Source organism: Salvelinus alpinus, chromosome 8 (assembly GCF_045679555.1).
Source record: "Salvelinus alpinus chromosome 8, SLU_Salpinus.1, whole genome shotgun sequence".
NCBI classification, from domain to species: Eukaryota; Metazoa; Chordata; class Actinopteri; order Salmoniformes; family Salmonidae; genus Salvelinus; species Salvelinus alpinus.
In genome coordinates this window covers 18,073,562-18,098,264 of record NC_092093.1, presented here as the reverse complement: position 1 = coordinate 18,098,264, position 24,703 = coordinate 18,073,562, and the positions used below count along the sequence as shown (strand labels likewise).

Genomic DNA, 24,703 nt, shown 5'->3' with positions numbered 1-24,703 from the left:
GTTTGCAGTACAGCTAACCATGTTTGCAGTTTCAGCTAATCATGTTTGCAGTACATTTAATCATGTTTGCAGTACAGCTAATCATGTTTGCAGTACATTTAATCATGTTTGCAGTACAGCTAATCATGTTTGCAGTACATTTAATCATGTTTGCAGTACAGCTAATCATGTTTGCAGTACAGCTAATCATGTTTGCAGTACATCTAATCATGTTTGCAGTACAGCTAACCATGTTTGCAGTACAGCTAATCATGTTTGCAGTACATCTAATCATGTTTGCAGTACAACTAATCATGTTTGCAGTACATTTAATCATGTTATTTTTTGGTGAAACTGGCAAACTATTGCTAGTTTTTTGTACATCTAATCATTGCAGCCTAATCAATGATTGAACTTGCACATGAAGTGGGAAAATAGCATTGAAAAGATTTGAATGACATAAATAGGCCTTGATCTATGTGTCAGTAAGACGCTTTCAGGAGTCATAAGATCAATGTGTTCTAACATTTTATTACAAATATTTGTTCAGTAAAATATACACAATTTACAGAACATTTTGTTGAGGACATTGCTAGTCGCCAAGTACTCTAGTATCAAATAACATCAGTATCAGTTTTCTGGTTTAAAACCATTTAAAAACTGAACTTCACAACAACACTAGAGTAAAAGGTATTAGCCTTTCAGACACAAGCACGCGAGCACACACACACACACACACACACACACACACACACACACACACACACACACACACACACACACACACACACACACACACACACACACACACACACACACACACACACACACACACACACACACACACACACACACCTTCAAGGTAGAGCCATAGAAAAATAAAGTGATCATAATCAAATGATGCTCAAATTGAAATAAGTCAAAATGTTGCAGAGGTTCAAATCAACAGGACATATCCTTACAAAAACAAAGAAAACAAAACATGAGGAACAAGACAGCAGAACTGCAAAGCCTATCATGCGTTTTACATCATAATAAACATGAACAATGTCTGTCTGCGTCCTGTTATAACGCTTCTGAACCAAAACAACATGTAGAGGCATATGTGCAGTGTGTCAAGAGTTTGTAGCAGCATCTGAATACTTATTTGATGTGTGGACACTTTACGCGCCGCAGGTAATGGTTATCTTTAAGTTAAACGTGGACCACCACTGTTCTGGAATTCTCCAAATCGTTCCGGTATTGCACGAGCCAGTTCCTCAACTCTGATATCCGGTAGCCCTCTGGTCCTCTGGCCCCCTGATACACGACCCGCTCATCCCTCAGGATATAAAGTCTCTCAAAATAGGCTCCATACGCCGCGTTAGACGAGTTGTCCATATTATCCACCGCCACGTTGCTGCCGGGCACCTCGGAGTGCATCAGCTGAGCGGCTTTCAGTCTGTCCTCTAGACAACAGTGCTTGGGTATCTGGTACGGTGCATCGGAGCTCACCCAGCCGTCCGAGGGATGCGCCTCCTCGATGTATACAAGCAGAGAGTCAGCGATGTCCGCGTACTGGCTCGCGACGCGCTGAAACGCGGCCAAGCGCGTCATAAACGGTGGTCAGGAGCAACTGCCGAAGTTGAGGATGAGAGGTCTCCTCCCTTTCACATAGTCCAGGACTCTGACCCTGCGCCGGTCCTTCAGCTGCACCACCTCTGTGTTGGGCGCGATAAATCCAAGGTGCGCTGATTTGAAAAAGTCTAATTTCTGTCCATACCATACGGCTCTGAGCGACTCCAGGGTGAACATCTTGTTGGAGTCGGAGACGCAGACGGGCGGGTCATCGCGGCTGCTGCCCTGCTCCCTCATCTTCAGCAGCACCTTCCTCCTGATGCACAGGAAGTCCAGGAGCCACAGCATCAGCGCTGCCAGGAGGAACCGGGGCAGCAAAACCAGACAGAGGGCTGCGTGTTTCAGGGCCCGCACCGTCAGGACACCTGCAGTCTCCTGCATCTCGCCCTGACGATTATATCCGACCGGCAAGACAGGCAGGCAGGCAGGCAGATAGAGACAATGGTATCAGTCACCTTTTCCCATCTGTTTTCAGCCTCTGCTTATCAGAGTTGTGCTTTTTATAGGAGCAGCAGGATTTGAATGAAAAAAACAACCCGCCTCCACAGCTAGTGCCGCCCTCTCACATGGCGGGGATTACCTCCAGTCAACTCTCCCCGGTTCCCCTGGGAGAGGGGGAGAGAGAGAAGGAGAAAGCGAGAGGGAGGGAGGGAGGGAGAGATAAATAGTGTGTGTGTGTGTGTGTGTGTGTGAGGGAGAGAGGAACACGGCCACGGGTCCGTTTTTTTTGCGGACTCGTCACGTCATAACTGGCACTTATTTTGGGGTGAATCACTGTAGTTACCGGTAAATGATCTCCAAATGGAGAAATAGCATACTTTACAACACCTGTTTGTCGGAAAGGGATGTCTAATGAACAAGGTGAATTTAAATATGGCACAAATGTGCTCAGAATTCACACATTTAGGGCACAAAAACATAGCCACCTCTTTTCAAATCAAACACGACGAAAAAGACCGGACTCTGTAGGCCTACATTTTGTGATTAAGAGAAATGAGACTGTTGTGATCCTTTTCAGAAGAAATACGTATTTCACGTTCATGCTGTTGCATCGGGAAGATATTGAAGAGCCTAGACCCTAGAGCAATTCATTATTTTTGTTAACAAATTTAAACGCCTGCCCAATCTTTAAATGTATTCAAGGAACGTTGATTACTTGTCTCACGAAACTAGGTTCATTAAAATATGAAAAGTCTTGAAAGCTTTTTAAAAATCTGTGTATTTCAGCCCATGGGTTTTAAATTCAGCAAATCATTTCACACTAGACGGCGCTCTCCCATACCAATGATGTGCAGTGCGCATTGGGCACCTTCAAAAAAAGCGTCGGTTATTTGAGGTCAGTATCCTACTCTCTCTCTCTCTCTCTCTCAACTTTCCCAATGCGAGTATTACCTGATTCCTTCTCAGAGCAATAAGATTACTCAGCCCCATAGGACTGGGCTAATCAATAATATCCGTTAAGTGATGTTACAGACAAGGGAATGGATTATCCAGTTATTGCGCTGAGGAACTAATCAATCATACGTGTCTGGTCACAAGAGGTGTTAAATAATCTGACCAAATCATTTAGGAAACCTAAAAAATACTGATCTTTTTATTTCCATGAACTGATTCCGACTCGCATATAATGTCGTGAAATAACTAATTCAAGTAGGCAAATTAGGGCTAGAATGTGCTGATTCGTGTCGAGGTTAAAACTCTACAAAACGCAATTCTCCTGCACTCAGTATGTACAGTATGATAACATGCTTTATTGCTAATCAACAATGGTTGATATAACTTTGTTATGAGGTCGTGACATTTTGATTAGACAAAAGTTGGTAAGATAGAGATACAGTATGTTGCTGGTGTGGATAGTGCGTGACCTCGGCTTTGCATGCGTCATTACGCGCTGGGTGCGTTTACACCGACAGATGTACAGATGTTTACACCGACAGATGTCCTATAATAATCTCTGTTAAATTGTATGGAATCAGGACATGTTTCAATTGATCTCCATTTCAAAACGGCCGTTTTCAATTCTAACCAAATTCGACATATCTAATGTATTTAAGGTACTGAATTTCAAGAACATATTCAATTACAAAGACCAGGGAGATTTTTCGAAAGCCTCAAAGCAGGGCAGTGATTGGTAGATTGGTAACACCAACAAAGAAGACATTGCATATCTCTTTAAGCATTGTCAAGTTAATAATTATGCTATGGATCATGTATTAAACCACTCAGACACAACAAAGATGCAGCCAACCTACTGAACTGAGCTGCAGGACAAGAATGAAACTGCTCAGGGATGTCAACATGAGGCCTTTGGTGTTATTAAAACAGCTACAGAGTTCAATAACTGTGATGGGAGTAATAAAAGAGGATGGATCAGCAGTACTGTAGTGACTCCACAATAGTCACCTAAATGACAGAGTGAAAAGGAGAATATAAACAACTATTCTAAAACATGCACCCTTCATGCAACAAGGCCCTAAAGGCATACTGAAAAAAACTAACATTTTGAAGGGGTAGTGGCTGCATCATGGTATGGGTATGCTTGACATCAGGAATAACTGGGGAGATTTTCAGGATAAAAATAAATGGGATGGACCTAAGCACAAAAAGCAAAAACAGGTTTTTAGAAATGTTTGCTAATTTGTATTTAAAAAAAGGATATCACATTTACATAAGTATTCAGACCCTTAACTCGGTACATTCTTGAAGCACCTTTGGCAGCAATTACAGCCTTGACTCTTCTTAGGTATGACGCTAAAAGCTTGGCACACCTGTAATTGGGGAGTTTCTCCCATTCTTCTCTCCAGATCCTGTCAAGCTTTGTCAGGTTGGATGGGGAACGTCGCTGCAAAGCTATTTTCAGGTCTCTCCAGAGATGTTCAATCACGTTCAAGTCCGGGCTCTGGCTGGGCCACTCAAGGACATTCAGAGACTTGTCCTGAAGCCACTCCTGCATTGTCTTGGCTGTGTGCTTAGGGTTGTTGTCCAGTTGGAAGGTGAACCTTCGCCCCAGTCTGAGGTCCTAAGTGCTCTGGAGCAGATTTTCATCAAGGATCTCTCTGTACTTTGCTCCGTTCATCTTTCTCTCAATCCTGACTAGTCTCCCATTCCCTGTTGCTGAAAAACATCCCCACAGCATGCCACCACCATTCTTCACAGTAGGGATGGTCCCAGGTTTCCTCCAGACATGACGCTTGGCATTCAGGCCAAAGAGTTCAATCTTGATTGTGTTTCTCATGGTCTGAGAGTCCTTAGGTGCCTTTTGGCAAACTCCGAGTGGGCTGTCGTGCCTTTTCCTGAGGAGTGGCTTCCGTCTGCCCATTGTACCATAAAGGCCTGATTGGTCGAGTGCTGCAGAGATGGTTGTCCTTCTGGAAGGTTCTCCCATCTCCACAGAGGAACTCTAGAGCTCTCTGAGTGACCATCGGGTTCTTGGTCACCTCCCTGACCAAGGCCCTTCTCCCCTGATTGCTCAGTTTGGCCGGGCAGCCAGCTCTAAGAAGTGTTTTGGTGGGTCCAAACTTCTTCCATTTAAGGATGATGGAGGCCACTGTGTTCTTGGATCTTTAATGCTGCAAAAATGTTTTGGTACCCTTCCCCAGATCTGTGCCTCAACACAATCCTGTCTCTGAGCTCTACAGACAAGTCATTTGACCTCATGGCTTGGTTTTTGCTCTGACTTGCACTGTCAACTGTGGGATCTTATATAGACCAGAGTGTGTGTGTCTTTCCAAATCATGTCCAATCAATTGAATTTACCACAGGTGGACTCGTTGTAGAAGGATGATCAAATGAAACAGGATGCCCCTGAGCTCAATTTCGAGTTCCAAAGCAAAGTATCTGAATACTTATGAAAATAATGTATTTGTGTTTTTTTTGTAATAAAATACCAACAATTTCTACAAACCAATTTTTTCTTTGTAATTATGGGGTATTGTTTGTAGATTGAGTTTTTTTTATTTGTAGAATAAGCCTGTGATCTAACAAAATGTGGACAAAGTGAAGGGGTCTGAATACTTTTCGAATGCACTGTACATACACATACTGCATATACGGAGTGTACAAAACATTAAGAACACTTTACTAATATTGAGTTGCACCCCCCATTTTCCCTCAGAACAGCTTCAATTCGTTGGGCATGGACTCTACAAGATGTGAAAAGCGTTCCACAGGGATGCTGGTCCATGTTGACTCCATTGCTTCCCACATTTCTGTCAAGTTGTCTGGAAGTAATTTTTGTGGTGGAACATTCTTGATACACACGGGAAAGTGGTGTGTGTGGAAAACCCCAGCAGCGTTGCAGTTCTTGACACAAATCGGTGCGCCTTTCACCTACTACCATAATGTCTATAAACAATGACAAGCCGCCGGGGTCTGACAACCTGGATGGAAAATTACTGAGGATAATAGCAGATGATATTGCCACTCATATCTTCAATTTAAGCCTACTAGAAATGGGTGCCCTCAGGCCTGAAGGGAAGCAAAAGTCACTTTGCTACACCAGAATAGTAAAGCCACCTTTACTGTCTCCAATATCCAACCAATCAGCCTGTTAACAACCCTTAGTAAACTTTTGGAAAAAATTGTTTGACCAGATACAATGCTATTTCACAGTAAACAAATTGACAACAGACTTTCAGCATGCTGATAGGGAAGAACATTCAACAAGCACAGCACTTACACAAATGACTGATGATTGGCTGAGAGAAATTGATGATAATGTCAAAAGCTGCAATTTTTTCTATCGATCATAGTCTGCTGCTGTAAAAACCAAATGTGTTATGGCTTTACACCCCATGCTATATTGTGGATAAAGAGTTACCTGTCTAACAGATTTGAAAAACCGGTAAAAATACACTTTATGGAACACCGGGGACATTGAAGAAACACACACAAAGGTATAGACACACGCATACGCACACAAGCGAAAGCACACACACTCTACACAGACGTACATTGTAATATTGTTGTATGGTGGTACTATACAGTGCCTTGCGAAAGTATTCACCACCCTTGGCATTTTTCCTATTTTGTTGCCTTACAATCTGGAATTAAAATAGATTTTTGGGGGATTTGTATCATTTGATTTACACAACATGCCTACCACTTTGAAGAAGGAAAATATTTTTTATTGTGAAACAAACAACAAATAAGACAAATAAACAGAACTCGAGTGTGCATAACTATTCACCCCCCCCCCCCCCCCCAAAAGTCAATATTTTGTAGAGCCACCTTTTGCAGCAATTACAGCTGCAAGTCTCTTGGGATATGTCTCTATAAGCTTGGCACATCTAGCCACTGGGATTTTTGCCCATTCTTCAAGGAAAAACTGCTCCAGCTCCTTCAAGTTGGATGGATTCCTGCTTGTGTACAGCAATCTTTAAGTCATACCACAGATTCTCAAGTGGATTGAGGTCTGGGCTTTGACTAGGCCATTCCAAGACATTTAAAGGTTCCCCTTAAACTACTCGTGTTGCTTTAGCAATGCGCTTAGGGTCATTGTCCTGCTGGAAGGTGAACACCCGTCCCAGTCTCAAATCTCTGGAAGACTGAAACAGGTTTCCCTCAAGAATTTCCCTGTATTTAGCGCCATCCATCATTCCTTCAATTCTAAGCAGTTTCCCAGTCCCTGCCGATGAAAAACATCCCCACAGCATGATGCTGCGGATGACAGACAATGAAACATGCAATAACACCTTGCACACTCTTGCCTGCATCTAGCTTATCTAGGGTGTAATCATTAGTCCAACACTTACAAATGAAAGTTTCTATTGGACAAATTCAAGTATTTTTATCCCCGTTTTGTTTGCTTCTGTTGAATACACCCCTGATCACTCATAAACACAGTTCACTTTCATACATAGCAGCCACGTTGTATTCATTCTAGCCTCTATGCTCTCTCCTCCTCTCACCTTTTCCCTTCGTTTGTGGACTTCAATGAACAACACATCAGCTGTATGTGACCAGACAAAAAAACGTTCCAAACCATGTCATAACCCCTACACACGGCCTACATTGTTGTTCCCATATTAGCTAAAGTATCGTCCCAGTCAACATAGCAAATAGAACTAATGCGTTAGTAAACCTGCTACAATCATGCAGTAATGTTAGTGTATAGTCAGTCATCTGTTAGACCAATGGGCCCCAGTGGCAATAAATGAATAAAACCAAAAGCTTACCTTGACTTGGAAGAGTTCCAGTGTTGTGTTGGACAGTCATAGCCAGCTAGCTAACATAGCATCATCCCTCTGTTTGAGCCTGGTGTTTGAGTAACTTAACTAGCCAGCTGCATTTGCTAGCTAAGTAAGTGAAACTGAAAGTGAAAAAAATGACAGTCTCTCTTACTACTTTAGTTTTTGAAGAAACTAATTTGTTGAAAACTGTTCAACTATACTCTTTCTTTGAGTCAACTACTCACCACATGTTATGCACTGCTAGCTAGCTGTAGCTTATGTTTTCAGTACTAGATTAATTTTCTGATCCTTTGATTGGGTGGACAACATGTCAGTTCATGCTACAAGAGCTCTGATAGGTTAGAGGATGTCCTCCGGAAGGGGTCATAATTACTGTATAAGTCTATGGAATGGGGTGAGAACCAAGAGCCTCCTAGGTTTTGTATTGAAGTCAATGTACCCAGAGGAGGACGGAAGCTAGCTGTTCTCTGGCTACCCCATGGTGCTACTCTACAGAGTGTTGAGGCTATTGTAGACCTTCATTGCAAAACAGTGTGTTTTAATCAATTATTTGGTGACGTGAATATATTTATTATAGTTTTATTTAAAAGGATAACTTTTTCGATGTTTTACAATTTTTATGAAATTCACTGAGGAGGATGGTCCTCCCTTTCCTCCTCTGAGGAGCCTCCACGGATGCAGTGGTGTAATAATGTTATATGATGTACTGTTTTATCTTTTGTTTAATATGTAATGTAAGTTCCTTAATGTGTTTGCACCCCAGGAAGAGTAGCTGCTCCCTTGGCAACAGCTAATGGGGATCCCTAATAAATACAAAAATACACCGTTCAAAGGCAGATCTTTTGTCTTGCCTATTCATCCTCTGAACGGCATACATACACAATCCATGTCTCAATTGTCTCAAGGCTTAAAAATCCTTCTTTAACCTGTCTCCTCCCCTTCATCTACACTGATTTGAAGTGGATTTAACAAATGACATCAATAAGGGATCATAACTTTCGCCTGGATTCACCTGGTCAGTCTATGTTATGGAAAGAGCAGGTGTTCTTAATGTTTTGTACACCCAGTGTACATGTACACAGGATCATTAGTTCAACATCCCATTGTTTTCAGTCCCTGAATAATTCATGCCAATAAAGTTAACCTCGTAATAATGCATTGTTGTGTCATTTTAGAGTTGGAGATTGACACATCTGCATGTTGCACTTTTCATTTTTCAATAAACAATGCTATATTTTTCGAGGAGGTTTTTGGAGGCCTATGCATAATCTCGTCCACCAGCCGGATCTCTCTTGAGCCTGGGGACGAGGTTAGTCTATACATAAAAGTTTTAGATATTTTAAATGTATAACTCTACACACAGGCCTGCTATATAATTATTGAATAGTATCACATAATCAAATAAAAACCTCCAAAGGTGTTTGTTTGGTTAAGAGGGGGGATGTTGGAGATCTTGTTAATTGATCTTGTTAATTGATCTCATGTGACAGATGTGTTTTGACAAACAACACTTAGTTCCCTGACAAACCAAATGGGACATTGTGTACTAACTCACAAGAGCTATAATCCTGGGTTACAGCTCAGGCTAATGCGGTCTGGACTTCTGAAGAAGACCCGGGTCCCTGCACCAGTCTGCTACATTAGTACCTGAGAGGTGGATAGGTGAAGAGACTTGGTAAACACACAGGCACACTAGCTAGAACCGTTTGAATCCAGAGAAAACAGATGTTAGAAGCGAGTAAGCCTGTGAATATGCCGACAGGGTCAAGTGGCCTAAGGAATAATTCAGTGAATGAAGACAGTGAATGTTCCTGAGTGGTGACATAAATCTACTTGAAAAAATATGGCAAGACTTGAAAATTGCTGTAGCCATGATCCCCAACATCTTGACAGCGTTTGAAGAATTTTGAATAGAATTATGGGCAAATATTGCACAATCCAGGTGTGCAAAGCTCTTAGAGACTGACCCAAGAAGATTCAGAGCTGTAATATCTGCTTATATACAACGATCGTGATGTGCCGGCAGGCTCTGTCCAATATTCATTATCATTGAGAGGAAGTCAAGGTAAACCAGCTAACTTTCTGTGTCTCTGTGTTCCTGGGTTCTGTGACTGTCACACTCTTCAACTCCTAACACGTCCAGTAGAGCCTCAAGTAGCCTTTCATCACCCCTTAGAGACCTAGTTTCAACACAAAAGAGACGTGTGTAAAGTAAACAACTTAAACTCTTAATCTCTCTCTCACACACACACAAGAATTCAATGGCCACAGTTGCTGTTTCACATTCTCAGAGATTTCTCTGGCTGAATACTAGGGCTTTTTGATATATGTGCCTGGCTTGACTCCTTGTTTTATTTTTATGTCTTGTGCCACTTTTTTATTTGCTGCTGTGGCTCGTCAGTGAATGTGTCACTACGAGCTGGGTGCACTTACACCGACCAGATGTACAGTATAGGCCTATAATAATCTATGGCCTATTTTCAATAGTGGGGGATCAGGATGTGTTTCAATTGATCTCCATTTCAAACAGCTGTTTTCAATTCTAACCAGATTGAAAATATCTTAACATAGGCTAATTTGTTCAACATGCCATTCTTTTCAGCCCCCGAAAATGCATTGTTGTGTCATTTTAGAGTCTAAAATGTATACATCTGCTCGTTGCACTCTCTCTTCTCCACTAATAGGAGGGTTTATATTTGTTTAGACTTTTTCTCTCTCTTACATTTACATTTAAGTCATTTAGCTGACGCTCTTATCCAGAGCGACTTACAATTTGGAAAGTTCATACATATTCATCCTGGTCCCCCCGTGGGGAATGAACCCACAACCCTGGCGTTGCAAGCGCCATGCTCTACCAACTGAGCCACACGGGACCAGTCTTGAGCCTGGGGATGAGGCTAGCCTATACCTAAAAGTTGTAGATATCTTTTACTTTGTGTACTAACTCACAAGAGTTATAATCCTGGGTTACAGCTAAGACTAAGGCGGTCTGGACTTCTGAAGAAGACCTGGGTCCCTGCACCAGTCTGCTACATTGATTCCCCTGATCCGGATTATGGATTTGTTCTTAACTGACTTGCCTAGTTAAATAAAGGTTAAATAAAATATCTATTTAAAAAATGGCACAGATGCTTGGTTTACTGCTGAGAGAGGAGAGAGGTGTTTCCTTGAACTCCAGCGCCTTCAGAAAGTATTCATACCCCTTGACTTATTCCACGTTTTGTTGTGTCACTGCCTGAATTCAAAATGGATTAAGTCTTTCTTTTTTTACTCATCTACACACAATACCCCCATAATGACAAAGTTAAAACTTATGATACCTCGTGTACATACATATACAGTGCCTATGGAAGGTCTACACCCTCATTGGATTTCTACACACACACGCTTCCTAGAACCGTTTGAGTCCATGGAAAGCAGAGGTCAGTAGCAGGTCAGCCTGTGAACATGCCAGCAGGGTCAAATGGCCTAAGGGATGATCCTATAGTCTCTTAAGCTCTGCCAAGTCTACTAAATATTTTACACAGCAATTATAATTACCCACTCACCATGTTTACACCACAGCTTAAATGGCAGCTTAGTTTCAAAGTACATCCTATCTCTCTGGTCAAAGTACATCCTTTCTCTCTGGTCAGCGAACATCCTTTCTCTCTGGTCAAAGTACATCCTTTCTCTCTGGTCAGCGAACATCCTATCTCTCTGGTCAAAGTACATCCTTTCTCTCTGGTCAGCGAACATCCTATCTCTCTGGTCAAAGTACATCCTTTCTCTCTGGTCAGCGAACATCCTATCTCTCTGGTCAAAGTACATCCTTTCTCTCTGGTCAGCGAACATCCTATCTCTCTGGTAAAAGTACATCCTTTCTCTCTGGTCAGCGAACATCCTATCTCTCTGGTCAGCGAACATCCTTTCTCTCTGGTCAGCGAACATCCTATCTCTCTGGTCAAAGTACATCCTTTCTCTCTGGTCAGCGAACATCCTATCTCTCTGCTCAAAGTACATCCTTTCTCTCTGGTCAGCGAACATCCTATCTCTCTGGTCAAATCAAATCAAATCAAGTTTATTTTATATAGCCCTTCGTACATCAGCTAATATCTCGAAGTGCTGTACAGACACCCAGCCTAAAACCCCAAACAGCAAGCAATGCAGGTGTAGAAGCACGGTGGCTAGGAAAAACTCCCTAGAAAGGCCAAAACCTAGGAAGAAACCTAGAGAGGAACCAGGCTATGAGGGGTGGCCAGTCCTCTTCTGGCTGTGCTGGGTGGAGATTATAACAGAACTATGCCAAGATGTTCAAAATGTTCATAAGTGACAAGCATGGTCAAATAATAATCATGAATAATTTTCAGTTGGCTTTTCATAGCCGATCATCAAGAGTTGAAAATAGCAGGTCCGGGACAAAGTACATCCTTTCTCTCTGGTCAGCGAACATCCTATCTCTCTGGTCAAAGTACATCCTTTCTCTCTGGTCAGCGAACATCCTATCTCTCTGGTCAAAGTACATCCTTTCTCTCTGGTCAGCGAACATCCTATCTCTCTGGTCAAAGTACATCCTTTCTCTCTGGTCAGCGAACATCCTATCTCTCTGGTCAAAGTACATCCTTTCTCTCTGGTCAGCGAACATCCTATCTCTCTGGTCAAAGTACATCCTTTCTCTCTGGTCAGCGAACATCCTATCTCTCTGGTCAAAGTACATCCTTTCTCTCTGGTCAGCGAACATCCTATCTCTCTGGTCAAAGTACATCCTATCTCTCTGGTCAAAGTACATCCTTTCTCTCTGGTCAGCGAACATCCTATCTCTCTGGTCAAAGTACATCGTATCATTCATTCTGATTTCGTTTATTTATTATTATCAGCCCTGGTATCTAGATGTCAGTCAGGCTGCTTCACTTGAACTGAGGGAATGGACGATGTCGCGATTCTGCTTACGTACTAAGATCGTGATGTGCCGGCAGGCTCTGTCCATTATTCTTTATCATTAAGAGGAAGTCAAACTAAACCAGACATCTTTCTGTGTCTCTGTGTTCCTGGGTTCTGTGACTGTCACACTCTTCAACTCCTAACACGTCCAGTAGAGCCTCAAGTAGCCTTTCATCACCCCTTAGAGACCTAGTTTCAACACAAAAGAGACGTGTGGTAAGTAAACAACTTCCTCTCTGAAACTCCACTCACTCACCCACCCAACCAACCACCCACCCACCACAATAATTAAACATTCTCAGAGATCTATCTGGCTGACAACAACTAGGGATTTGTAAAATATGAGTGCCCGGCCTGACTCCTTGATCTTTTTTTTTTCTTTTTTTTTTTGCTGCTCTGGCTGGTCAGTGGCCTCAGCTGTGAATGTGTCATTACGCACTTGGTGCGCTTACACTGACCAGACGAAAAGGCTTATAATAATCTATAGCTTTTATTAAATTGTGGGGAATCAGGACGTGTTTCAATTTGGTCTCCATTTCAAAACCTTTTTTCAATTCTAACCAAATTAGGGGTGGAAATATTTTAGGTGCCCCAATATTTCAGTCAGCACAACTAGGGATATTTAAGACTGACCAAAAGTCTTAGCAGAAATGCAGTTAAGATATCACATGCAACAAAACAGACAGACATTCCCCTTTTTTAAAACTTTTATGGGACATTATTTTTGTCTAGCTTCTGTGAAAAGTTTGGTCATGATAGGTGGTCAGTGACTGTAGGAAGCCTGCTTAGGAACATTACCTTACAAATTTTTGTTCATAATTTTGTAAAAAATAAGGCTTCTTCCATTTTCCTCTATTGGACCTAACTGTCAAAGGCTTGTAGGCTTGTAAGCTTTATGGCTGTTTGTTTGTTTGCCTTTCACATGTGAAAGCCACTGCTGGCCATATCAACGGCGATGGTAGGCTAAAGCTACGGATATACATTTGGTAGCAATACAGTAAGTGGACATTCAGCACGGTTACTCAACATGTACGGCACTAACACAAATAACTGATGATTGGCTGAAAGAAATTGACAACAAGAAGATTGTGGGAGCTGTTTTGTTAGACTTCAGTGCAGCTTTCAACATTATCGATCATAGTCTGCAGCTGAAAAAATGTGCAATACCAGTCAACAGCTGACACACCTACTCATTTCAGGGTTTTTCTTTATTTTTACTATTTTCTACATTGTAGAATAATAGTGAAGACATCAACTATGAAATAACACATATGGAATCATGTAGTAACCAAAAAAGTGTTAAAGAAATCAAAATATATTTTAGGTTCTTCAAAGTAGCCACCCTTTGCCTTGATGTTAGCTTTGCACACTCTTGGCATTCTCTCAACCAGCTTCATGAGGTAGTCACCTGGAATGCATTTCTATTATCAGGTGTGATTGGCAAAAGTTCATTTGTGGAATTTCTTTCCTTCTTAATGCATTTGAGCCAATCAGTTGTGTTGTGACAAGGTAGGGTTAGTATACAGAAGATAGCCCTATTTGGTAAAATACCATATTATGGCAAGAACAGATCAAATAAGCAAAGAGAAACGACAGTCCATCATTACTTTCAGACAAAGTCTTTCAATCCGGAAAATTTCAAGAACTTTGAAAGTTTCTTCAAGTGCAGTCGCAAAAAACATCAAGCGCTTTGATGAAACTGGCTCTCATGAGGACCACCACAGGAATGGAAGACCCAGAGTTACCTCTGATGCAAAGGATAAGTTGATTAGAGTTAACTGCACCTCGGATTGCAGCCCAAATAAATGCTTCACAGAGTTCAAGTAACAGACACATTTCAACATCAACTGTTCAGAGGAGACTGTGTGAATCAGGCCTTCATTGTCAAATTGCTGCAAAGAAACCACAACTAAAGGACACCAATAAGAAGAAGAGACTTGCTTGGGCAAAGAAACATGAGCAATGGACATTAGATCGTTGGAAATCTGTCCTTTGGTCTGAGGAGTCAAAATGTTAGATTTTTGGTTCCAACCGTCGTGTATTTGTGAGGCGCAGAGTAGGTGAACGGATGATCTCCGCATGTGTGGTTCCCACCATGAAGCGTGGAGGAGGAGGTTTGATGGTGTGGGGGTGCTTTGCCGGTGACACTGTCTGTGATTTATTTAGAATTCAAGGGAAACTTAACCAGCATGGCTACCACAGCATTCTGCAGCGATGCGCCATCCCATCTGTTTTGCACTTAATGGGACTATCATTTGTTTTTCAATAGGACAATGATCCAACACACCTCCAGGCTGTGTAAGGGCTGTTTGACCAAGAAGGATAGTGCTGCATCAGATGACCTGGCCCCCACAATCCCCCGACCTCGACCTAAATGAGATGGTTTGGAATGAGTTGGACCGCAGAGTGAAGAAAAAGCAGCCAACAAGTGCACGGCATATGTTAGAACTCATTCAAGACTGTTGAACAAGCGTTCCAAGTGAAACTGATTGAGAGAATGCCAAGAGTGTGCAAAGCTGTCATCAAGGCAAAGGGTGGCTACTTTGAAGAATCTCAAATCTCAAATATATTTAGATTTGTTTAAAACTTCTTAAGACTAGGGGGCGATATTTTCGCTTTTGGCTAAAAAGGCGTACCCATTTGAAACTGCCTATTTCTCAGCCCCCGAAACTAGAATATGCATATAATAGTCACATTAGGATAGAAAACACTCTGAAGTTTACAAAACTGTAAACATTTTGTCTGTGAGTTAAACAGAACTGATATTGCAGGCTAGAACCTGAGGAAAATCCAACCAGGAAGTGCCCCTGTTCTTGAGACCTCTCTGTTCCTATGCATCCCTATTGCCCATATAAAGGGATATCAACCAGACTTCTTTTTCTATGGCTTCCCTAAGGTGTCAACAGCCTTTAGACATATTTTCAGGCTTTTATTTTGAAGAATGAGCGTGAACGACCACATTGCGTAAGTGGATAAGTGGGGGCTCTCAGAGTGACTTGTGCGCAAAAGAGAAAGGCAGCCATTGTTACTCTCGGTCCTAGTGAAAAGCCAACTGTCCCAGTTGATATATTATCGAATAGATATTTGAAAAACACCCTGAGGATGGATTATGAAAAACATTTGACATGTTTCTGTGGACATTATGGATATAATTTGGAATTTTTGTCGGCGTTGTCGCAACCGCTCTTTCCGGTGGATTCCTGGGCATAACGCATCAAACTAACGGAGGTATTTGGATATAAAAAATATCTTTATGGAACAAAAGGAACATTTGCTGTCTAACTTGGAGTCTCGTGAATGAAAACATCCGAAGATCATCAAAGGTAAACGATTAATTTGATTGCTTTTCTGATTTTCGTGACCAAGTTACCTGATGCTAGGTGTACTTATTGTTTTGTCGAGCGATCGATAAACTTACACAAACGCTTGTATTGCTTTCGCTGTAAAGCATAATTTCAAAATCTGAGACGACAGATGGATTAACAAAAGGCTAAGCTGTGTTTTGCAATATTGCACTTGTGATTTCATGAAATTATATTTTATTATATACATGTGGCGCTATGCTAGGCTATGCTAGTCAGCGTTTCTGATGACAATTATCCCGGATCCGGGATGGGTGGTTCAGAAAGGTTAACACTTTTTTAGTTTACTACATTACTCCATATGTGTTATTTCATAGTTTTGATGTCTTCATTATTATTCTACAATGTAGAAAATAGAAAAAATAAAGAAAAACCCATGAATGGTGTCCAAACTTTTGACTGGTACTGCATATATAAAAAATTGAGGGCTAATATCAATAATATGCATGTCAGTCTCTCCTGGCTCAAAGTAGAGGAGAGATTGACTGCATCGCCGCATCGCTACTTGCAATCTTCTGTAGAGTTCTGTCATATTATCCAGGTCTGTGCCCAAACAATTTGATCTTCTACTTCTAAAAATCCACCTTTTCAGAAACAAGTCTCTCACCGTTGTCGCTTGCTATAGACCACCCTCTGCCCCCAGCTGTGCCCTGGACAACATATGTGAATTGATTGCCCCCCATCTATCTTCAGGGCTCGTGCTGTTAGGTGACCTAAGCTGGGACATGCTTAACACCCCAGACATCCTACAATCTAAGCTTGATGCTCTCAATCTCACACAAATTCTCAATGAACGTACCAGGTACAACCCCAAATCCGTAAACACGGGCACCCTCATAGATATCATCCTAACCAACATGCCCTCCAAATACACCTCTGCTGTCTTCAACCAGGATCTCAGCAATCACTGCCTCATTGCTTGCGTCCGTAATGGGTCTGTGGTCAAACGACCACCCCTCATCACTGTCAAACGCTCCCTAAAACACTTCAGAGAGCAGGCCTTTCTAATTGACCTGGCGCGGGTATCCTGGAAGGATATTGACCTCATTCCGTCAGTAGAAGATGCCTGGTTATTCTTTAAAATTGCTTTCCTCACAATCTTAAAAAATATTGCCCCATTCAAAAAAGGTAGAACCAGGAACAGATATAGCCCGTGGTGCACTCCAGACCTGACTGCCCTTGACCAGAACAAAAACATCCTGTGGTGTACTGCATTAGACTCCAATAGCTCCCGCGATATGCAACTTTTCAGGGAAGTTAGGAACAATATACACAGGAAGTTAGGAAAGCAAAGGCTAGCTTTTTCAAACAGAAATTTGCATCCTGCAGCACAAACTCCCAAAAGTTCTGGGACACTAAAGTCCATGGAGAATAAGAGCACCTCCTCCCAGCTGCCCACTGCACTGAGGCTAGGAAACACTGTCACCACCGATAAATCCACGATAATTGAGAATTTCAATAAGCATTTTTCTACGGCTGGCCATGCTTTCTACCTGACCACCACTACCCCGGTCAACAGCTTTGCACCCCCTACAGCAACTTGCCCAAGCCTCCCCATTTCTCCTTCACCCAAATCCAGATAGCTGATGTTCTGAAATAGCCTCAAAATCTGGACCCCTACAAATCAGCAGGACTAAACAATCTGGACCCTCTCTTTCTAAAATTATCAGCTGAAATTGTTGCAACCCCTATTACTAGCCTGTTCAACCTCTCTTTCATATCATCTGAGATCCCCAACGATTGGAAAGCTGCCGCGGTCATCCCCCTCTTCAAAGGGGGAGACACTCTAGACCCAAACTGCTACAGACCTATATCTATCCTACCCTGCCTTTCTAAGGTCTTCGAAAGCCAAGTTAACAATCAGATCACCAACCATTTCGAATCCCACCGTACCTTCTCCGCTATGCAATCTGGTTTCCGAGCTGGTCATGGGTGCACCTCAGCCACGCTCAAGGTCCTAAACGATATCATAACCTCCATCGATAAGAGACAATACTGTGCAGCCGTCTTCATCGACCTGGCCAAGGCTTTCGACTCTGTCAATCACCACATTCTTATTGGCAGACTCAAAAGCCTTGGTTTCTCATATGACTGCCTCGCCTGGTTCACCAACTACTTCTCAGACAGAGTTCAGTGTGTCAAATCGCAGGGCCTGTTGTCCGGACCTCTGGCAGTCTCTATGGGGGTGCCATAGGGTTCAATTCTCGGGCTGACTTTTTTCTCTGTATACATCAATGATGTTGCTCTTGCTGCTGGTGATTCTCTGATCCACCTCTACGCAGGCGATACCATTCTGTATACCTCTGGCCTTTCTTTGGACCCTGTGTTAACTAACCTCCAGACGAGCTTCAATGCCATACAACTCCCCTTCTGTGGCCTCCAACTGCTCTTAAATGGAAGCAAAACTAAATGCATGCTTTTTAACCGATCCTACCAACACCTGCCCGCCCGTCCAGCATCACTACTCTGGACGGTTCTGACTTAGAATATGTGGACATCTACAAATACCTAGGTGTCTGGTTAGACTGTAAACTCTCCTTCCAGACTCACATTATGCATCTCCAATCCAAAATTAAATCTAGAATCGGCTTCCTATTTCGCAACAAAGCAACCTTCACTCATGCTGCCAAACATACCCTCGTAAAACTGACTATCCTACCAATCCTTGACTTCGGCGATGTCATTTACAAAATAGGCTCCAACTCTCTGCTCAACAAATTGGATGCAGTCTATCACAGTGCCATCCGTTTTGTCACGAAAGCCCCATATACTACCCACCACTGCGACCTGTATGCTCTCGGTGCCTGGCCCTCGCTTCATATTCATCGCCAAACCCACAGGCTCCAGGTCATCTATAAGTCTTTGCTAGGTAAAGCCCCGCCTTATCTCAGCTCACTGGTCACCATAGCAGCACCCACCCGTAGCACGCGCTCTAGCAGGTATATTTCACTGGTCACCCCCAAAGCCCATTCCCCCTTTGGCCGCCTTTCCTTCCAGTTCTCTGCTGCCAATGACTGGAATGAATTGCAAAAATCACTGAAGCTGGAGACTCATATCTCCCTCACTAACTTTAAGCATCAGTTGTCAGAGCAGCTCACAGATCACTGTAGCTGTACATAGCCCATCTGTAAATAGCCCACCCAACTACAGCATCTCCATACTGTTATTTATTAATTTTTTCTCCTTTGCACCCCAGTATCTCTACTTGCACATTCATCTTGTGTACATCTATCACTCCAGTCTCTATCACTCCAGTGTTTAATTGCTAAATTGTAATTATTTCGCCACTATGGGCTATTTATTGCCTTACCTCCCTTATCTTACCTCATTTGCACACACTGTATATAGACTTTTTCTATTGTGTTATTTACTGTATGTTTTGTTTATTCCATGTGTAACTCTGTGTTGTTGTGAGAACTTGTTCTCAGCTAGCCTACCTGGTTAAATAAAGGTGAAATAAAAATAAAATAACAAGTAACTCAAGCGAGCAGTAGAATCAGATAAAATATAAAATAACACCTCACAGCACAAGAAGAGAGACACACGCACTCATTGTAATGTTGTGGTATTGTGGATTTTGGATTGTAAATGTGTAATATTACAGTAATAATGTATTGTATGATGTATTGTTTTATTGATGATGTAGGCTGTTGTTTTTTGTTGTAACAGTTTTAACCCTGTTTGGACCCCAGGGGATCCTAATAAATACTAAATACTAATAATACTCTTATGTTGCCTGTAGCTGTATTTAGACGTTGTATTTAGACAATGATGTTGCCTGTAGTTGTATTTAGACAATGATGTTGCCTGTAGCTGTATTTAGACAATGATGTTGCCTGTAGTTGTATTTAGACAATGATGTTGCCTGTAGTTGTATTTAGACAATGATGTTGCCTGTAGCTGTATTTAGACAATGATGTTGCCTGTAGTTGTATTTAGACAATGATGTTGCCTGTAGTTGTATTTAGACAATGATGTTGCCTGTAGCTGTATTTAGACGAGGATGTTGCCTGTAGTTGTATTTAGACAATGATGTTGCCTGTTGCTGTATTTAGACAATGATGTTGCCTGTAGTTGTATTTAGACAATGATGTTGCCTGTAGCTGTATTTAGACGAGGATGTTGCCTGTAGTTGTATTTAGACAATGATGTTGCCTGTTGCTGTATTTAGACGAGGATGTTGCCTGTAGTTGTATTTAGACAATGATGTTGCCTGTAGCTGTATTTAGACAATGATGTTGCCTGTAGCTGTATTTAGACAATGATGTTGCCTGTAGTTGTATTTAGACAATGATGTTGCCTGTAGTTGTATTTAGACAATGATGTTGCCTGTAGCTGTATTTAGACAATGATGTTGCCTGTAGTTGTATTTAGACAATGATGTTGCCTGTAGTTGTATTTAGACAATGATGTTGCCTGTAGCTGTATTTAGACGAGGATGTTGCCTGTAGTTGTATTTAGACAATGATGTTGCCTGTTGCTGTATTTAGACAATGATGTTGCCTGTAGTTGTATTTAGACAATGATGTTGCCTGTACCTGTATTTAGACAATGATGTTGCCTGTAGCTGTATTTAGACAATGATGTTGCCTGTAGTTGTATTTAGACAATGATGTTGCCTGTAGCTGTATTTAGACAATGATGTTGCCTGTACCTGTATTTAGACAATGATGTTGCCTGTAGCTGTATTTAGACGAGGATGTTGCCTGTAGCTGTATTTAGACGATGATGTTGCCTGTAGTTGTATTTAGACAATGATGTTGCCTGTAGTTGTATTTAGACAATGATGTTGCCTGTTGCTGTATTTAGACAATGATGTTGCCTGTACCTGTATTTAGACAATGATGTTGCCTGTAGCTGTATTTAGACAATGATGTTGCCTGTAGTTGTATTTAGACAATGATGTTGCCTGTAGCTGTATTTAGACAATGATGTTGCCTGTTGCTGTATTTAGACAATGATGTTGCCTGTAGTTGTATTTAGACAATGATGTTGCCTGTACCTGTATTTAGACAATGATGTTGCCTGTAGCTGTATTTAGACAATGATGTTGCCTGTAGTTGTATTTAGACAATGATGTTGCCTGTAGCTGTATTTAGACAATGATGTTGCCTGTAGTTGTATTTAGACAATGATGTTGCCTGTAGCTGTATTTAGACAATGATGTTGCCTGTAGCTGTATTTAGACAATGATGTTGCCTGTAGTTGTATTTAGACAATGATGTTGCCTGTAGCTGTATTTAGACAATGATGTTGCCTGTAGCTGTATTTAGACAATGATGTTGCCTGTAGTTGTATTTAGACAATGATGTTGCCTGTAGCTGTATTTAGACAATGATGTTGCCTGTACCTGTATTTAGACAATGATGTTGCCTGTAGCTGTATTTAGACAATGATGTTGCCTGTAGTTGTATTTAGACAATGATGTTGCCTGTAGCTGTATTTAGACAATGATGTTGCCTGTTGCTGTATTTAGACGAGGATGTTGCCTGTAGCTGTATTTAGACAATGATGTTGCCTGTAGTTGTATTTAGACAATGATGTTGCCTGTAGCTGTATTTAGACAATGATGTTGCCTGTTGCTGTATTTAGACGAGGATGTTGCCTGTAGCTGTATTTAGACGAGGATGTTGCCTGTAGCTGTATTTAGACAATGATGTTGCCTGTAGTTGTATTTAGACAATGATGTTGCCTGTAGCTGTATTTAGACAATGATGTTGCCTGTAGCTGTATTTAGACAATGATGTTGCCTGTAGCTGTATTTAGACAATGATGTTGCCTGTAGCTGTATTTAGACAATGATGTTGCCTGTAGTTGTATTTAGACAATGATGTTGCCTGTAGTTGTATTTAGACAATGATTTTGCCTGTAGCTGTATTTAGACGAGGATGTTGTCTGTAGTTGTATTTAGACAATGATGTTGCCTGTAGTTATATTTAGACAATGATGTTGCCTGTAGTTGTATTTAGACAATGATGTTGCCTGTAGCTGTATTTAGACAATGATGTTGCCTGTTGCTGTATTTATTTGTATTTTAAACCTTCTAGATTTTTTTTTAAATGTTTTGCTTATAATTATTCACTGTCTTTTTAGGTCTTATCATCATCAATTTCTTCTTGCTTATTGGCAATGTTTGGCATGTCAAGACCATGGCTCAGACAAGGGCCTAAAGCATTTTACAGTAGGCATATAGGCTATTGGTGCAAATGCTATGTTTAAGTTACAAAATATTTCCATGTTGAAGCCAATTACTTAGAACAATGTGGACTGCAAGCATGTTCAACATAACAGAATATAGACCAATCCCATATTTGCTATTTTGTTTCTGTAGGCTATTTAAAGGCCCAGTGCTATAAAAACAATGAGAATGTTTTATTTCCACACTGAAGTTGGAAATATATTGTGAAAATGATGATAATGCCATTTTAGTGTAAGAGTTGTTTGAAAAGACCACCTGACATTTCAGCCTGTTTTGGTAGGATGGAGTTTTGGCCTGCCTGGTGACATCACCAGGTGGTAATTTAGAACACCCAAAAAAGAGAATTTCAAACCTCTCTGCCAATAACAGCTAGTTTAGATTTTTCCCCTCTCCACTCAGACCACTCCCAGACAGTCCTAGCAAAATTCTTGCTTGAGAAATTGCTCTTTGCTAAGAAGCTATTTTTGTTTCTTTTTGACCATTTGAATGTAAAACAATCACAGTAAAGTACTTCATTGTTACCCAGAAATGATTTGATATTGAAATAAAAACGGCTACACTGGACCTTTAACAAACTAGGCTACACCGATTTCCATGACAACACAATACGTACAAAACACAACTTGAAGCAACCACATCTTTAGCCATGGATCACGTTCTGATTAGCCAGTAATGGGTCAAGACTCAACACCTAGAACTTGCTTAATAATCAAAATCCAGCTCCCAGAGCTATCTATAGGTCTGCTTCCTAGAATAGTTTGAATCCAGAGAAAGGTCAGAAGCGGGTAAGCCTGTGAATGAAGACAGTGAATGTTTCTGAGTGGTGAAGTAACTGTTTTGACATAAATCTGCTTGAAAGTCTATGGCAAGACTGGAAAATTGCTGAAGCCATGACCCTCAACACCTTGACAGCGTTTGAAGAATTTAGAAAAGAATAATGGGGAAATATTGCACAATCCAGGTGTCCAAAGCTCTTAGAGACTGACCCAAGAAGACTCAGAGCTGTAAAATCTGCCAAAGGTTTTTCTATCATGTATTGACTGAAGGGGGTGAATACTTATTTAATCAAGGTATATTAGTCTTTCATTTTTCATTACTTTTGTAATAAATGTTAGAATTGTTTTTCCACTATTGTGTATTTTGTGTAGATCATGGACCAAAAAATTACAATTAAATCCATTTCAATCCCACTTTGTAACATAATAAAATATGAAAAAATCCAAGGGGGTTGAATAATTATGATACCCAGTGTACATATACATACTGTATACAGTGCCTATGGAAGGTCTACACCCCCCTTGCGTTTATTCTCACACACACGCTTCCTAGAACCGTTTGAGTCCTTAGAAAGCAGAGGTCAAACGCGGATAAGCCTGTGTATATGCCGACAGGGTCCAGTGGCCTAAGGAATGCTCACATAGTCTCTTAAGCTTTGTGAAGTCAACAAAATATTTTAAACAGCAATTATAATCACCCACTCACCATTTTTACATGTCAGATTATTTTCAAAGAACATCCTATTTCCCTAGTCAAAGAACATCGTATCATTCATTCTGATTTCGTTTATTTTTTATGATCAGCCCTGATATCTAGATGTCAGTCAGGCTGCTTCACTTGAACTGAGGGAATGGACGATGTCGCGATTCTGCTTATATACAACGATCAGGATGTGCCGGCAGGCTCTGTCCAATATTCATTATCATTAAGAGGAAGTCAAGCTAAACCAGCTATCTTTTTGTGTGTCTGTGTTCCTGGGTTCTGTGACTGTCACACTCTTCAACTCCTAACACGTCCAGTAGAGCCTCAAGTAGCCTTTCATCACCCCTTATAGACCTAGTTTCAACACAAAAGAGACGTGTGTAAGTTAACAACTTTCTCGTCTGTCTTTCTCTATCCCCCCCCCTCCCTCGCCAGACCATAATAGGCCTAATTCAATGGCCACAGTTGTTGTTGTTAGACATTCTCAAAGATGACAACAACTAGGGCCTTTGAAATATGATTTTTTTTATACCTTGTGTCACTTTTTTTTATTTGCCAGGGAATGTGGTTGCTGAAATACAATGCTGGCTCCTCAGCCAGTTACCTTCATTAGGCCCCGCTTGGCATGGGAACCCAGGTCACACAAGGACAGCCCAGAATAAGATAAACAGCCCTGCCTGCAGCCAAGCTCTAACAGTTGCAGAAATCCAGCATCAGTGAGAACTATCCGAAGGCCATTTAACAAGGAACCACTGGGCAGTGAAATACACACATATATATGATAAGCACCATATACGGTACAGTTATATATTTTTGATGTAGCCTGAAGTATGTGTATATTTTTCCCTATGGGCCAAATGATAAAATGCTTCAATTCCCTCCCCTCAGCCACAGTCAAAATGCTACTCTGTCCCTCTGCTTCCATAAGCAGTTGAGTAGGCTTGTGGTTACTAAGC

General features: G+C 41.4%; 1 pseudogene; it reads right to left on the bottom strand.

Moving 5' to 3' along the window:
• Window positions 1-489: 489 nt before the first annotated feature.
• LOC139582658 (thyroxine 5-deiodinase-like) lies at window positions 490-2,094 on the bottom strand (annotated as a pseudogene).
• Window positions 2,095-24,703: the final 22,609 nt, after the last annotated feature.